Genomic DNA, 13227 nt, shown 5'->3' with positions numbered 1-13227 from the left:
TCCCCTTCATTTACATACCACGCCTTTCATTTGCATACCACGCCCTTCATTTGCATAAGTCTATCACACAAAGTAGCCGAAACACGCCCTTCATTTGCATACGCCAATCCCACAAAGTAGTCGAAACATGCCCTTCATTTGCATACCACTCCCCTTCATTTACATACCACGCCCTTCATTTGCATACCACGCCCTTCATTTGAATAAGCCTATCACACAAAGTAGCCGAAACACGCCCTTCATTTGCATACGCCAATCCCACAAAGTAGTCGAAACATGCCCTTCATTTGCATACCACTCCCCTTCATTTGCATACCACTCCCCTTCATTTACATACCACGCCCTTCATTTGCATACCACGCCCTTCATTTGAATAAGCCAATCCCACAAAGTAGCCGAAACACGCCCTTCATTTGCATAAGCCACTCCCGCAAAGTAGTCGAAACATGCCCTTCATTTGCATACCACTCCCCTTCATTTACATACCACGCCCTTCATTTGCATACCACACCCCTTCATTTGCATAAACTAATCCCACAAAGTAGCCGAAACATGCCCTTCATTTGCATACCACTCCCCTTCATTTGCATACCATGCCCCTTCATTTGCATACCACGCACCTTCATTTGCATTCCAAGCCCCTTCATTTGCATAAGCCTATCACACAAAGTAGCCGAAACACGCCCTTCATTTGCATACGCCAATCCCACAAAGTAGCCGAAACATGCCCTTCATTTGCACACGCCAATCCCACAAAGTAGCCGACACATGCCCTTAATTTGCATACCACTCCCCTTCATTTGCATACCACTCCCCTTAATTTACATACCACGCCCTTCATTTGCATACCACGCCCTTCATTTGCATAAGCCTATCACACAAAGTAGCCGAAACACGCCCTTCATTTGCACACGCCAATCCCACAAAGTAGCCGACACATGCCCTTAATTTGCATACCACTCCCCTTCATTTGCATACCACTCCCCTTCATTTGCATATCACGCACCTTCATTTGCATAAACTAATCCCACAAAGTAGCCGAAACATGCCCTTCATTTGCATACCACTCCCCTTCATTTGCATACCACGCACCTTCATTTGCATACCACACCCCTTCATTTGCATAAACTAATCCCACAAAGTAGCCGAAACATGCCCTTCATTTGCATACCACTCCCCTTCATTTGCATACCATGCCCCTTCATTTGCATACCACGCACCTTCATTTGCATTCCAAGCCCCTTCATTTGCATAAGCCTATCACACAAAGTAGCCGAAACACGCCCTTCATTTGCATACGCCAATCCCACAAAGTAGCCGAAACATGCCCTTCATTTGCATACCACTCCCCTTCATTTACATACCACGCCCTTCATTTGCATACCACACCCTTCATTTGCATACCATGCCCCTTCATTTGCATACCACTCACCTTCATTTGCATTCCAAGCCCCTTCATTTGCATAAGCCTATCACACAAAGTAGCCGAAACACGCCCTTCATTTGCATACGCCAATCCCACAAAGTAGCCGAAACATGCCCTTCATTTGCATACCACTCCCCTTAATTTACATACCACGCCCTTCATTTGCATACCACGCCCTTCATTTGCATAAGCCTATCACACAAAGTAGCCGAAACACACCCTTCATTTGCATACGCCAATCCCACAAAGTAGCCGAAACACGCCCTTCATTTGCATACGCCAATCCCACAAAGTAGCCGAAACATGCCCTTCATTTGCATACCACTCCCCTTAATTTACATACCACGCCCTTCATTTGCATACCACGCCCTTCATTTGCATAAGCCTATCACACAAAGTAGCCGAAACACGCCCTTCATTTGCATACGCCAATCCCACAAAGTAGCCGAAACATGCCCTTCATTTGCATACCACTCCCCTTCATTTACATACCACGCCCTTCATTTGCATACCACGCCCTTCATTTGCATACCATGCCCCTTCATTTGCATACCACTCACCTTCATTTGCATTCCAAGCCCCTTCATTTGCATAAGCCTATCACACAAAGTAGCCGAAACACGCCCTTCATTTGCATACGCCAATCCCACAAAGTAGCCGAAACATGCCCTTCATTTGCATACCACTCCCCTTAATTTACATACCACGCCCTTCATTTGCATACCACGCCCTTCATTTGCATAAGCCTATCACACAAAGTAGCCGAAACACACCCTTCATTTGCATACGCCAATCCCACAAAGTAGCCGAAACACGCCCTTCATTTGCATACGCCAATCCCACAAAGTAGCCGAAACATGCCCTTCATTTGCATACCACTCCCCTTAATTTACATACCACGCCCTTCATTTGCATACCACGCCCTTCATTTGCATAAGCCTATCACACAAAGTAGCCGAAACACGCCCTTCATTTGCATACGCCAATCCCACAAAGTAGCCGAAACATGCCCTTCATTTGCATACCACTCCCCTTCATTTACATACCACGCCCTTCATTTGCATACCACGCCCTTCATTTGCATAAGCCAATCCCACAAAGTAGCCGAAACACGCCCTTCATTTGCATAAGCCACTCCCGCAAAGTAGTCGAAACCACACCCACAAAGCAGGTGGGACGCAGCCCACTAATTTGCATAAGCAAAATGTGAGGTGTGTGTGTGTGTGTGTGTGTGTGTGTGTGGTAGTAGTAGTAGTAGTAGTAGTACAACATACGAGATGATGCCTGATCTTCTGACATCCATAGTTGGTTGACTGGATGGCGTTGTCCTCACCTGGAGAGAAATGCCCCCGGAAATATGATCCATCCATCCATCCATCCATCCATCCATTTATTTATTTATTTATTTATTTATTTATTTATTTATTTATTTATTCATTCATTCATTCATTCATTCATTCATTCATTCATTCATTTATTCATTCATTCATTCCCCCCGGAAATAAATAAATAAACAAAGATAATCATCCATCCATGTGTGACAATTGTTTGACTCATGTCATGTCATGTCAAGTCATGTCTGTCTATAGCAAGAGGTGGGGGGGGGGGGGCAGACAGCACTAATATAATAAACAAACGTGAACGGAGCACTGCTGCCAACATAGTACACGCATATAGTGGCCATACTGGCATACTCACCATAGCCTGGTCAAGGTTTCCCCCTGGTGGACGTGTCATTTCCAATTATTGCCACCGCGAGAGCCCCGGGAGCGTGTCCGGGACGGCGGACCGGTTCGAACGAGATTCCCCCCGTCCGAAACGGACAAGGGACGGCCGAGATAGGGCCGGGGACCCCCTCCGGACCCCCTCCGCGGACCCCCGCGGACCCCCTCCGCGGACCCCCGGCGGACCCCCTCCGCGGACCCCCGGCGGACCCCCGGCCCTATGGAGGGGCCGGGATTGATTTATCCTTAGTCCTTATTAGTAGTAAAAAGTAGTAGTAAGGTTGAAATCGTTTTTTTTGCAAGTAGAAATTAATCCGGGTTTTACAGGGTTAGACATTCATTCATTCATTCATTCATTCATTCCCCCCGGAAATAAATAAATAAACACGGCTAATCATCCATCCATGTGTGACAATTGTTTGACACACATCATGTCATGTCATGTCTATCTATAGCAAGAGGTGGAATTGACGTCAGATCTTCTACACAAAGCAAAACAAAAGGGAGCAGTGCACCACCCTGTGGCACCAACTGGCACTGCTGACTGTTACAAGTTGACAGTGGATTATCTTGGATTACGTCCGCCAACATACATTCCAATAGTACATTTACTTGACCAAAAGGTAAAGACTGATTTATTTTGATTTATTTATTCTGGATCCTTAGTCCTTGGTCCGAGGTCACGAATCTTGACTTGTCTCGAACCAGCATCCTCTCACACCATCAGCAACTGCCAGAACCACTGAGCCATCGTGGAATACTCTTAACCATGGATTTTGGGTAATTTTATCTTTTAGTTTTTTTGGAAGGAAGGGAAGAAAAAAATAAAAAAGTCTATTTTACCAATGCAAAGGGTGAAATATTGTCATAATGTACGTTGTGTTTGTTTTGGAAAGGAAAAACTGTTTTAATGTACTTTTTAGTGACGTTAGGGTAGAGTTTGTTTTAACAGTACAGGACTCTCTCTCTCTCACACACACACCAGAGACTGGCAGCTGATTGGCTCATTCAGGGTTGCCAGGTTGGTGGCTGTCAGGTTGTCTAATGCCTGCTTCCTTGTGTGTGTGTGTGTGTGTGTGTGTGAACCAGCTACACTGGCATTTAAACACATTCATATTGTAACTGTTGCCACTATAGGTGATATAGTTTGCTTTATTCCTAAAAGCTCCAAGTTCATAATGAAGAAGTTCATAATTAAGTCACATTTACGTGTTATTATTTCATGTATTTGTGTCAAGTTGTAATGCTTTTATTTTGAAGAGTCAAAGTCATGTTCCGTGTCTCGTTTGGTCTGCTCATGTAAATTGGGTACACAGGTTGCTAGCAGCAGCAGGTTGCAGCAGCTCGTACTGATTGACGTTTATACCACTTAAATGGTGTAAAAAGATCCGTTTCTCCAGATAGGGTAAATTGCAGATCACAGATCGAGTCATTCGGAGTGAATATCACCGATTGGTGGCCGATTATCGGTGCATCTCTACTTTTAGACCAAGTGTTTGACTGTACTAACCTGTATTAAAATAGGGTGCATTTTGCATCCCAAAACGCAGTTTATAACATAGTTTTTAGTTAATAAAACAACGACCTCTGCATCCACGGGATGCACTACTGTACTCGGCATGTACACAATAATACACGTAACAAATAATTGCGATATTTTGTTAGCTTTAGTTATAATAATCATTTCTTCTTCTGTTTTCTACATGAATAAAACCACATTATAACCATTATAAAATGAAATGGGAGTTAAATGCTGCAATTTGAAAAACTGGCAAAATATGACTCCTAACGTCGTTAAAGTGGGGACTCATAAAATGTCTCTGGGACTCATTTCTAAAAGACCATCCCTGCATCACGGGACTCATTACATTGGAAACCTATTTACATCACTGCTCTGTAGTACTGTCAATCAATCAATCAATCAATCAATCAATCAATCAATCAATCAATGCTCTCTCACTCTCTCTCTCTCTCTCTCTCTCTCTCTGCAGGCATGTATGTGTGTGTGAAATGTGAGCACCAGCTGTTCTCCAGCAGGTCCAAGTATGATCACTCGTCCCCGTGGCCGGCCTTCACAGAGACCATCCTCGAGGACAGTGTCTCCAAACACCAGGAGAGACCGGGTGCTTATAAGGTGACTTCATCATCACACTCTCACACATCACATCACACACTTTCCGGTACAACAGCCAGATGGGAACAGTGAGGGTTCCCAGTTCGATCCCTGTGGGCTCCCCCAGAGTTAGTGTCGAAGTGTCCTTGAGCAAGACTCTGAACCCCTAATTGCTCCCGATGAGCAGGTTGGTGCCTTGCATGGTTTCCTCCGCCTTTGCTGTGTGAATAGGTGACTGTAATGCAATCTATCTAAAGCGCCTTGGAGAAACGCGCTATATGTCACCAACTCACCATTTACTATTTATCCATACCCTCATTCATTCAGCCGTCCAATTAATTAATTCATGCATTACATTAGATTAGTTATATACAGCATCACAATCGTTTCAAAACCACTGTATCCATTTATTTGTTGGGCTCTTCAAAAAATATCAGATCTACAAGCTCACACTCACAGCGAGCTTGTACGTCTGTTTTTTTTGGGTGGTGGGGTTTATACGATTGTTGTCAGGGGGGGGGGGGGGTCCTTGCAGTGTTGTTTTTGGCAGCAAAATTTGATTTTAGTTTTAGTCACAGTCTCTTGAATAGTTTTAGTCACATTTTAGTCACCTGGAATGTTTTACTGTTAGTCTAGTTTTAGTCGACTAAATGTCATAAGATTTTAGTCGACTAAATCTACAGTTGATTTTTGTCGAACAAAATGTATTTTGGCGGGCCTTGATGCCGTCGTAATGACTTGCTGAAAATAGCCGATCTACAAGCCCACAACGCGACGCAACGCGACGCAGCGCGACGCGTTGTGAGCTTGTAGATCGTCTATTTTCAGCATGCAACCAAGTGTAAAATGACTTATACTGGATCTCTTGTCCACTAGTCCCTTCCTCAAATTTTAGTCTAGTTTTTATTTGTTGACAAAATCAGTATATTTAGCCATAGTTTTAGTCATCATATGGCTTAGTTTTTATGTAGTTTTTGTCAGTGAAAAAAGGTAGTCGACGAACATTTTTTCGTCATAGTATTAGTCGACGAAAACAACACTGGTGGATGGACAGTCACCTCAGTCTTAACGATCGGTTTTGAGAAACAAACGTGCAGCTTTGTCTCACGTGGTCTGAACAAAGCCTTTACTGTCAGGGTTCATTCTTTGTCCTCGGTGGAAACCTGGCATATTGTCAGCAGCGCTCACTCCTGGAGCTGACATGTTGTAGCTCTTCGGTTTGGGTCCGCGTTATCTTTCTTTTTTCAACTCTCGTCGTGTCTCCTAACCTTTTCCACCATGTTTGATTCTTGTCTAAGCGATGGTGTTGTATCTCATTTCTACTACTGTACTACTACTATTACTACTACTACTTCATCAGACACCGATGAAGGCTGGATAGCCGAAACGTTTGTCTCCTGTCCAACATGCAAGAATACATTATTGAAATGCAACCCATTACCGTTATTTATATGATTTGAACGGGTAACGCACCTTAACCCATTTTGGGCGGGAATCCCTTTTGGTGTTTTAAAGCATTATGTTATACTTTAGCTATTGAAAAATAGCAGATCTACAAGCTCATAGTGCGGCACAGAGTGCCGGTCTGCAATTTTTGAAACATTTTGAAAAATGTGCCTCAAATCTTTGAATATATATTATTACAGAGTTTTAAACATTTTTAACTCAAATCTTTGCTTCTGGGGAGGTCCCTGGAACAACATATTTTCAGATGGGGGGGGGGGGGGGGGGGGGGCGGAGGCATATTACATTTTTGGGGGTCCTTGACATGAAATATTGAGCACCACTGATACAGAAACATAAGGGTTTTCAGAAGACTGTCAGGATTTTGAAGACATTTTTTAAATTTCGACGTCATGCAGGCCTAAATGGGTCAAGTCAGAGCGCGGTGGTCACATGACGAGTAATATTTTGTCACTGTGATGCAAACACATAAGTCCTTACATTGGTGTCATGTGTCCTGTTTTATAACCTGTAAAGCACTTTGTAACTATATGTTTGGAAAGGTGCTATACAAATAAATTCATTCATTCATTCATTCATTCATTCATGTCTCTCCAGGTGCTTTGTGGGAAGTGTGGCAATGGACTGGGCCACGAGTTTGTGAACGACGGCCCGAGCAGAGGACAGTCACGCTTCTGAATCTTCAGCAGCTCACTGAAGTTCGTCCCTAAAGGTACAAGCGGTCGGTCTGCTTCTGTGGAGATGGTGGTTATGTGAAAGAAATGTCACTATATCTAGGCTCATGCTCTAACCCATTTTGGGCGGGAACCCCTTTTGGTGTTTCAAGCATTATGTTATACTTTAGCTATCGAAAAATAGCAGATCTACAAGCTCATAGCGCGGCACCGAGTGCCGCACTACGAGCTTGTAAGGTCTGCTACTTTTGAAAAATCGTGAAAATGTGGTGCAAGAATGAATATGTATTCTTTCAGAGTGAACATTTTTAACTCAAATCCTTGCTTCTGGGAGGTCCCTGGAACTACATATTTTCAGATGGGGGTCTGCAGCCAAATACAGATAATTCTGGGCGTCCTTGACATGAAATTGTTGAGCACCACTGACACAGAAACGTAGGTTTCTTTTAGAAAACTGTCAGGATTTAGAAGACATTTTGTAGAATCGTCCTCAGGTCTAAATGCTCTAATAGGCATGCTGGTGTAGGAGTGCATTTGCAGTATATAGCCAGCAGACTCCTTTTACCATCTACTCCTCCTTTTACTATCTACATGGATGCAAGTTCTCAGTCGCCAGGACTGCTCTCAGTCATTTGGATTCCATAGAAGCCAGCATGTACTTCTATGGAAGCATGTTGCACAGCAAAAATAGCCTATAAGAGCTCAATGACGCATTGAGAGCTTGTAGATAAGCTATTTTTGGTTATTTTAAGATTAGGGCATTTGAAGTCGTAAATCTAGCAATATATATGTCCAGACACATCTTCCATGCCATTTTAATAGTCCAGGCCAGGGGCACCTGCCACTGTTTATTGTAGTGCTACAGGTTTAAACCCTCAATCTGTGAATTATTCACCAAATTGGCTAATTAGTTAATTGGCTAACAGCAGGAACTGTTACTAAAAGATGATTTTTGTAGGAGTGGAGGCTCCTTTCACATGGATTCACAAATCACACATTAGGAGTTGGCCATACAGTAACCAGTACCAACGTCAGTCGTGAGATTCTATTTTAGCTTTAATGCTGCTATAAGCAATATTTCTCAAAAATGTAATGAACTTCTTTTTTCTTTTGGGGGGGGGGGGGGGGGGGGGTTCAGACAGCTAGCCATCAATGAGTACAACGCTCCCAAACATTCTTTTCTGTCTCTGTGACACATCTAGGGGCCGCAATAGGCCTATCTCACAGCCTGCTTTTCACGCCCACTTCCGGTAAATAGTGGTGTCATTAACATTAGCATTTACACGTTTTTTTCTCTGGAGAATCTAAGTACATTTTCTAATGTAAAAATGTGACAGACCAATATTATTATGAAGCAAACAAGATGGTAAATCAGCTCGAACAGATAGAACAAACCTTACCTTGAGAAAACAAAAGTTGTAGACTTCTTAAATTACCTCTGTTAACATGTAGCGTCTATGGAGTGACGTCACGCTATCACCACTAACCCCGAAAGGGGGCGTATTAAGGGGGGCGGGGAAATTCTGTGAGATAGGCTTATCTGCATTCAAATATGTTCCTAGAAGCTTTGTCATTGGTGGGAAAAAACCCGGTCGAAATGACTAACCAATCAGGAAGTAGACAGGCAAATCGACCAATGACAAAGCTTCTAGGATGCAGATTGCGGCCCCTAGATGTGTCACAGAGACTACATTTTTTGGGAGCGTTTTAAAAAGTAATTAAAATTGACATATTATTACTTATAGCAGCTTTAATCCATGTATCTATATTACCAATCTATCGATCTATTCTTTGATCAATCAACTCTCTAATCATAGCTATGTTACGCTGCCATTAACCACTTTCAACCTGGCATCAGTGTTGTTTTTGGCGGCACATTTTGATTTTAGTTTTAGTCATAGTCTCTTTAATAACTTTCATTTAGTTTTAGTCACATATTAGTCACCTGGAATGTTTTAGTCGACTAAATATCATAAGATTTTAGCCGACTAAATCTATAGTTGATTTAGTCGACTAAAATGTAATCTGTCGGGGCTTGATGCTGTCGTAATGACTGATTTTACACTTGCTGGAAATAGCTCACAATGTGTCACAGTGCGACACGTTGTGAGCTTGTAGATCGGCTATTTTCAGCATGCAACCAAGTGTAAAATGACTTATACTTGGTTGCCCACTAGTCCCCTTTCTAACATTTTAGTCTAGTTTTAATTTGTTGACGAAATCAAGTTTTCATTTAGTTTCCATGTGGTTTTCGTCAGTGAAAAAAGGTAGTCGACGAACATTTTTCGTCTTAGTTTTAGTCGACTGAAAACAACACTGCCTGGCATCCATGTTGTTTTGTGCATGTGATAATTATGGCAGAAATGTTGATAATACTGTGGGGGAAACAGAGGGAATGTGGATAAATAGCCGATCTACAAGCTCTCAATGTGTCACATTGTGATGCAGTGTTGAGCTTGTAGCACTGCTATTTAACGACGTGCCCAAAATGGGGTTAATGGTTAACTGCTGGAGTCCTACTGGGTTAGAAAAGGAAAGGGAGGGACATTTTGGTGGGTTTTTACAACAAAGTACAATTTACAACAAGTATTCTGTTCCGTCTAATCTAACCCATTTTGGGCGGGAACCCCTTTTGGTGTTTTAAACATTGTTATAATTTAGCTATTGAAAAATAGCAGATCTACGAGTTCATAGCGCGCCACCGAGTGGCGCGCTATGAACTCGTAGGTCTGCTATTTTTGAAAAATCGTGAAAATATTTATTTCAGAAAACTGGAGGATTTAGAATATATATATATATATATTTCTTTCCTTATCCAGGCAGACAGAATTAAATCTATTCTTATCTACCAATCACAAGTGTTTTTTAAACTTCTGAGCATCCTGCATCCATCCTTCCTTCCTCATATCCTGAGGATATGAGAAAGGATTGATATCCTAATATATCCTGATGTCCCTAACATCTCCTGTCTCTCCTCATCTTAAAACCTTTAGTGACCAGTAGCTGGTTACTGTGACCCTTCCAGATATCATTATGTGTCATCATGTTTAATCATTCTTTTTTCCTTTTTTTCTTAATTTTTATCCCATTTTTTTTCACCCCTGTGTAAATTATCTAATGTGATGCCTGACACTCATGCCTGAGTGTCCAAGTTGCTCCTTTTACACCTGACAGGGGGGAGTTTCCCTGGTTGGACGTAGCGCGTGGAAGGAACACGTTATTCCAACCACTTCCTTTCCCCTCCATCAGGCTCCCCGGCTGGCCAGGGGTTACTGCATGTTTTTTGTGAGGGTACCTACTAGGGATGCACCGAAAGGGAAATTCTTGGCCGAAAACCGAATACAGAATATCCGAATATGATTAATATTCTATATCTTTTTTCCTACCATTGCTGTCATGGCCGTACCTTAAAGCTACCTGATTTATGACAAAAGTAATGGTTATGGCAAAACTTTAACTTAAATAATAATCACTATTATGGGTCCATAAAACATTTATTCAGCTCTTTTGAATGCATTAATTGCATACACTATTCGGTGATATATTTTCTGCCTATTCGGGCCGAAACTGAATAGGCCGAAAATGCATTTTTAGCCATTTTCTGCCGAATATTTTCTGCGGCCGAATATTCGGTGCATCACTAGTACCTACCCTAGGGGACACGGGGAGAACATGTGAGGGTACCTACCCTAGGGGACACGGGGGGAACATGCAAACTCCACACAGAAAGGCCCTTTCGCCAACCCCGCCTTGGGTATGGGCACTGATGACGCGGAGGAGGGAACACGTTGTACATGTTGGACATTCATCATTCTTAACCCATTTTGGTGTTAGCATTATGTTATGCTTTGGCTATTGAAAAATAGCAGATCTACAAGCTCGTAGCGCGCCACCGAGTGGCGCGCTACGAGCTTGTAGGTCTGCTATTTTTGAAAAATCGAAGAACCACTGACAGAACATAGCTTTTTCAGAAAAACTGTCAGGATGTAGAAGACATTTTTAGAATCTGATCTCAGGTCAAAATGGGTTAATATAGCAGTTCCATATCACCACATGATACTACAGAATTTCCCTAACAACGTAATTTGGTCCTCTGCTCCAACTACAGCCATGGTTGTTCTGGTGCTGTTGTTCACAGACAAGGTGGATGGACAGTAAGGTGAGGTGAATGATGTGTGTTTATCCTCTCCTGTTGTTCACAGACAAGGTGGATGGACAGTAAGGTGAGCTGAATGCTGTGTGTTTATCCTCTCCTGTTGTTCACAGACAAGGTGGATGGACAGTAAGGTGAGGTGAATGATGTGTGTTTATCCTCTCCTGTTGTTCACAGACAAGGTGGATGGACAGTAAGGTGAGGTGAATGATGTGTGTTTATCCTCTCCTGTTGTTCACAGACAAGGTGGATGGACAGTAAGGTGAGGTGAATGATGTGTGTTTATCCTCTCCTGTTGTTCACAGACAAGGTGGATGGACAGTAAGGTGAGCTGAATGCTGTGTGTTTATCCTCTCCTGTTGTTCACAGACAAGGTGGATGGACAGTAAGGTGAGGTGAATGATGTGTGTTTATCCTCTCCTGTTGTTCACAGACAAGGTGGATGGACAGTAAGGTGAGGTGAATGATGTGTGTTTATCCTCTCCTGTTGTTCACAGACAAGGTGGATGGACAGTAAGGTGAGCTGAATGATGTGTGTTTATCCTCTCCTGTTGTTCACAGACAAGGTGGATGGACAGTAAGGTGAGGTGAATGATGTGTGTTTATCCTCTCCTGTTGTTCACAGACAAGGTGGATGGACAGTAAGGTGAGGTGAATGATGTGTGTTTATCCTCTCCTGTTGTTCACAGACAAGGTGGATGGACAGTAAGGTGAGCTGAATGATGTGTGTTTATCCTCTCCTGTTGTTCACAGACAAGGTGGATGGACAGTAAGGTGAGGTGAATGATGTGTGTTTATCCTCTCCTGTTGTTCACAGACAAGGTGGATGGACAGTAAGGTGAGGTGAATGATGTGTGTTTATCCTCTCCTGTTGTTCACAGACAAGGTGGATGGACAGTAAGGTGAGGTGAATGATGTGTGTTTATCCTCTCCTGTTGTTCACAGACAAGGTGGATGGACAGTAAGGTGAGGTGAATGATGTGTGTTTATCCTCTCCTGTTGTTCACAGACAAGGTGGATGGACAGTAAGGTGAGCTGATGGAGGTCCAGGATGGATGGATGGACGGAGCTGATGTGTGTTCTGCTCAGCGTCGGGGACAGTAGATGATGGGTTTTGGGACAAAGCCCCTCCCTGGGACGTCCAGGACTCTGATGGACCGTGGACCCCTCTGGCACCGCAGAGACAGAACACTCTCGTGCACACAAAGTCAAAGTCGTACGATTTGTCACACACGTCACCGCTGTGAAATTTGTTCTGCTCCGCATTTGACCCAATCTCTTGGAGCGGTGAGCCGCAGCCGTGCCGCACTCTGGAAACATTTGATTAGTAGATATGCCCCCCCCCCCCAATCCAACCCTTTGATGCTGAGTGTCAAGCAGGGAGGCATTGGGTCCCATTTTTACAGTCTTTGGTATGACCCCGGCTGGGGATCGAACCTCCGACCTCCCAGTTTCAGGGCGGACACTCTAACCACAAGGCCACAGGCTCTGGGCTGCAGCGACAGACTACACACACACACACACACACACACACACACACACACACACACACACACACACACACACACACACACACACACACACACACACACACACACACACACACACACACACACACACACACACACACACACACACACACACACACACACACAGAGACACGCACAAACAGC

General features: G+C 43.4%; 1 pseudogene across 1 annotated transcript; it reads left to right on the top strand.

Annotated features, from left to right (window-relative positions):
* Positions 1 to 5143: 5143 nt before the first annotated feature.
* On the top strand, positions 5144 to 12878 carry LOC306937268 (methionine-R-sulfoxide reductase B1-A-like; annotated as a pseudogene). Its single transcript, XR_013792563.1, has 3 exons — positions 5144 to 5284; positions 7325 to 7439; positions 12564 to 12878. The product of XR_013792563.1 is annotated as a methionine-R-sulfoxide reductase B1-A-like (transcript).
* The last annotated feature ends 349 nt before the right edge of the window (positions 12879 to 13227 follow it).

Source organism: Electrona antarctica (assembly GCF_951216825.1).
Source record: "Electrona antarctica genome assembly, chromosome: 14".
Lineage (NCBI taxonomy): Eukaryota > Metazoa > Chordata > Actinopteri > Myctophiformes > Myctophidae > Electrona > Electrona antarctica.
Note: the sequence above shows the minus strand (reverse complement) of the source record. Positions and strands in the feature narration are given on the sequence as shown.